The sequence below is a fragment of the Otolemur garnettii genome, unplaced genomic scaffold, assembly GCF_000181295.1.
Source record: "Otolemur garnettii isolate 467f Iridium unplaced genomic scaffold, OtoGar3 scaffold00050, whole genome shotgun sequence".
NCBI lineage: Eukaryota > Metazoa > Chordata > Mammalia > Primates > Galagidae > Otolemur > Otolemur garnettii.
Genome location: NW_003852445.1, coordinates 28,972 through 34,283, shown reverse-complemented (window position 1 = coordinate 34,283; position 5,312 = coordinate 28,972).

Here is a 5,312-nt window from a genome sequence, read left to right as displayed (position 1 = left end):
ACCCTATTGTTTTCATCTTACATTTCCATAGTACATATTCCAAAACTGAGAAATCAACAGTGTTGATTTCTAAACTCTAGTCTTAAAGAGTCCAAATCTGGACATCACATTACATTTAGTTATCATGTCCTCTTAATCTCCCCTAGTTTGTGACATTTTCTCATTTTCTCTTGTTTTGCATGGCTGTGACATTTTGAGGAGTATTGGTCATGTGTTTACTAGAATGTCCCTCAATTTGCTTTTTCTGAAGTTTTTCCTTACAGTTAGACTTGTGTTTGGGATTTTCATAAAGAATATCCATGAGATGAAGAGACCTTCTCATCACATGTATCATGGGTACATAATATTCATACAACATCACCAGTGATGTTAAACTTGCCCAGTTGATTTGTTACCTTATCTTAGTGAAAGAGAAGTGACTTAGAGAATGCCATCTGTATTCTTTCTTCCTAGTTAAGTAGTTAATCACTTCCCCTCAAGTTATTTATGAGCTTGATGATGGTTTGTTACCATTTCTGTGTACTTTGCTGAGATAATGCTTGGGGTATAAGAGAAGATTATTTCAACTCCATCCCACCTTGGTTGGGTTGTAAAGAGTAAGTTGTGTAAATGATTGTGCCTGGTCCTCTTCTTTTGCTTCTTCTTTGATTCAGTTAATTTTGGCTCTGTCCAGATAGAACTCTTGGCCTCTCTCTTAAAAAGTTTTCTAGTTTTATGCTGTTAGAATTGATATTTGTATTTTGGACTTATGTCTATTGACTCTTGGTTTTCCCCAGGTGTTCTCACTGGAGTATCTTTGGTACTGAAATCACTTTAGCCAGTTTCTGATGTCCCTATGTTTCATCCAGACCTTCTGGCCTAATTCTATTTGAATGGGCCTTTGACTATTTTGTCATGAATCTTTGACATGTGTTGGTTAGGATAGCAACATGCATAAATTAATGACACCTTTGGCCTCCGGTTTAGGAGAATGGAGAGGAAAAATGTCTTCCCTCCCCCTGATATTACTTCTAGCTGTGGAATCTACTCATTAACTTAGCCAGTTACTTTATTTGTATTATTCTTCTATGCCATGAAACAGTAATTAATAAATAATGATCATTAGTTTGAAGGACCAGTACTGCATAATGCTTTGGAAGGTATGATAATTATCATTGGTATTCTTCAGGAAGGCATATAGGAGGATGTTCATGGCAATGTTGCTTTTAGTACAGGGCAGGCATGATATTCAAAGCATGAAACAAGATATAGGAATTGATTCATAAGAATAGATGCTGGCCATAGAGTTAGAGCAGAGTCCTGGAGATTCCTGCTGTTTGAGGCATTAACTTTTAGTAGCTAATTTGTCAATTCTGGGAAAAGAATGGTGGTGGGTGGAACCTCAAGGGACTTAGGACAGTGGTTATATTTTAACCAACACGCAAGCATTTTAGAATTTTAACAGCCAGTATCATTAACCTCTTATGTTCTGGAATATTAACATTATTGGGATGTGGGGATTGAAGAAGTGGAGGCAAGGTCCTATGCTTGTGTAATCTAATGCAGTGGCGCTGAAAAACTTGGGGTAATCTGGGTAATCAGACAGGCAGAAAGTGGTACATACCCCTCACAATATTTAGATAAATATGTGACACAATATAATATTTAGATAAATATGTGTGATACAATATTTAGATAAATATGTGACAACATGAACTCAGTCGGAAAAAATGAATTAGAATGAGATGCAAACATTATTTCACGTGGACATGTGCATATAACAGTAATACATGTTTCACAATTGCATACACAACAGCGGGACCTACTTTAACAATACCAGACTGATGGGCAGTGCCTGTGGCTCAAGGGGTAGGTGCTGGCTCCATATATCAGGGGTGGTGGGTTCAAACCCGGCCCTGGCCAAAAAAACTGCAAAAATAATAATAATAATAACACCAGACCCACTGTCTTTGAGGGAAAGTGGTTGGGAATGGGGAATGGAAATTAAAAGGAATAAGCAAGTAAAATAAGAGAGGATCTCTTTGCAAAACAATTCTCATAATGCATCATTGACAGAGAACTATGATTACCTCAATCCCCTGTACCTGATGTTAAAAAAAAGAAAAAAACAACTCCTGTTACTTCTTCCTAATATTTTGAACTCAAATGCCTCCAAATGACAGGCACAATAAAGGGCACTGGAATTATTTCAACAACTAGATTCTTTTGTTAAATTCAACAAATATACGTTAGGTTCCCTGAATTGTAGGCAACCGTACAAGTTGTGTTGGAAGAAATAAAACACAATAAGTTAGACAAAGCCTGTATCTTCAAAGTTCTTATCACAGTATGTTAAGTTTATAATTTATACAAGTCACATGATAAAATATTTTAAAAATTAATTTTGAAGTTTATTCTTTTTTTTCTAGTTTATTTGTGTGTAGAGGAAATTGATATTTATAAAGTTGTTTCATTTGATTTCTACGAATCTCTTAGAAAGTGAATATTATCAGATTTTTCTAGAGACTCTTCTTTGTGTAGGATTTAGATAGGTAAAGACAATGATAAAGATTGATTTTCTTTAAGATTCCAGTGTCATGCCTCCTTCCTGTGACTCCCTGTGAATGTTTCCCCTTCATTGCTGTGATCACAAGGAATGTATTTCTAGGACACAATTTTCTTGGCTAATGGACTTTAGTTTTGCAGTCCTAGGTTACTACAGCTTTATTTGGTCACTGTCCTCCAATTGTAGTTAATTAGCTGTTTTTTCCATTTATAGAAACATTTTATGTACTTCTGTGTGTTCGAGATAATGGTCTGTGACTTGCTGTGAGGGGAGGATGGGGTAAAGTACACAACAGGAGGAAAATGTTAAACGAGATAAACTTCATCAAGAATGTAGTTTGTGGCCAGGGCCTGCTAAACAAAAACCAAACAACCAACCAAAAAAAGAAGGCAGTTTGCTTTTTGCACATGTTGATTAACTTTTGGCCTTGGGGAAGGAAGGAACAGGTGGTGTTGATGATAAACGAATTTTTTTTTTCCCAGTTTTTGGCCAGGGCTGGGTTTGAACTCGCCACCTCCAGCATATGGAGCTAGCGCCTTACTCCTTTGAGCCACAGGCGCCGCCCAATGATGAATGAATTTTTAAACCAATGGGGAAATGATGATCACAGCAGGAGAACAAATATGAGTCATCACGGATATGGAGAACAAGAATTTACTTTAACTTTTGACTGGTTCTTGGAAATGATTTGTAGAACCATGGTGTATCTGAAGGTGTATTGCAGAGTCTGGAGTCTGCACCACAGAGTGGTTCAGGTGAGGACTGGTAAATTGTTAACTATACTGAGAGAGCTCTAGTGAGAATGAAGACCAATATGCTGCTTGTCCTCCTAACAGGGTTGCTCTTTGCTTTACTTCTGTCTCTAGAGAAGAGCTAAGATGAGACAATTTACTAGGTACGAGTGATGAGTAAAGATGAGACAATTCACTCGGTACTAGTGATGAGTGCAGCTTAAAAAAAAAACCCCACCATTTTATAGAATCAAGATAGAGAAAGAATGATTGAAAACTTGTTTGGAAGAAATACGTCTAAAGATCTGACTTATCCCAAACTAAAAAACTGTAGTGTCAGTTAACATTAGATGATGGTTGAACAGAGAAAAAAAAGTAGGAAACTAAAATGTATAATGTTTAACAACCATAATCAATCCTCCTGTGCTTTTTTTAATGTTTTTAAAACATTTTAAAATAATTTTTTCCTAAGTAAATACAATGAGATATTGGTGGTGAAATGGGGAGATTAGGCGAGAGAGACTAAGATACAGGGTTAAAATACAGGGACTAAGATACAGGGTTAAAATGTGGACCCGAAGAGGAAAGGCTAAAGGAATTGGGATGACTAAAATTAGAGGGTACAGATGAGTGATCTTCATTTGCTCTTACCAAGTTCAAGGATGTCGCATATTTATTTGGGAGAGTTTTCGACTACCTCTTCTTTAGGTCCATGGAAGATGAATGAAGTGGACATCAACTTCATTGAAAAGGTGAGAGATTTCCTTTTTTGTAAGAAATAACCTTAGGACTATTATGTAAATAAATATCAGAAAACTCAGAAAAGAAATGGATTTTTAAAAGTTGCAAACTGGATGGAGAAATCAAAGAAAGAAACCGGGCCAGAATATATTTTTAGATCTCTTCCAGCCCATTGATTTTATTAATTGGGGGGGGGGGATAATGGCCATCTCTCTCTTTCCCCCCCAAATTTTAAGATATAAAAAAAGTTACAGAAAACATAAAGTTATAAATCTATTTTAAGATGTTGTCCAATTCCAACTCCAAACAGGTTTTAATGGTGATTCCATCAGATGCTCAAGTATCTGTATTTGTCACACATCAAAATTATTTAGGTAGTATAAATAAATGATGACTATAAGTCACATCATTATAATTATTAAGAATAACTAGGCCAGAGCTAGAGAACTCAAGCCAGACTATCTACCAATGGCAATGGTCTTAGGAGAGAACACGTTCTTTCCAGGGAAGGTCTGGAATGCCTCAGGTGATCCAGCATCTCACTCTGGAAACCATTCAGAGACTCACAGATGAATACTTAATATCCAAGAAAGGTGAAGCTTTAAAGACAAGAGCTGAGTGAGTTTCCAGAGCTGCTGATATTTGCTATTGTATTATTTTCTGATCTTTGCTCTTTAGGGATTACAAAGTAGGCAAATTTTATGTTTATCCCTTTTTCTTCTTTTTCTCAGTCCCACCTCTCATTTCTGAGGTCTGTCTTTCTACCAGCCTTCTGCTCTTAATCTGCCTCCTGCAGCAACTGACTGAAGCTAATCCTCCTTGGGTAATGACTCAGGTTAAAATAGATCACTCATTTCTTCATCACTTGCATGCATACGATCTCAGCTGAGGAAAGCCATCTGGAAATTTATGTGTTTGTCTGTAACAGCTTAATGGAGGACCCTTCCCTTAGCAAGGTAAGCAAAACTAGCGAATGCAGTATGTTAACTTCACAGAAAGCAATTCTGATGCTGGGTGCTAATAGGAAATCTTTTCGGGCTCTGGAGCTTTTAGGATTACACATCTAAACAGGCTTCCCCCACTCTGGTGTCTCATGCCTTTTATCACAATTTTCCATGTAACTGACCATCTTGGTCTCCTGCTGCATTTGATAACCCAGTTTATCTTTGTCTTTCTTTTCTTCTTGTCTTCCCATCCATTTCATTTCTGATTTAAAAAATGCATGTAGCTTAAAAAAATTTCCATCTTGCCCTCTGCTTAGGTTCTGTCTTTGTGTAAATTTTACACAGAATCTT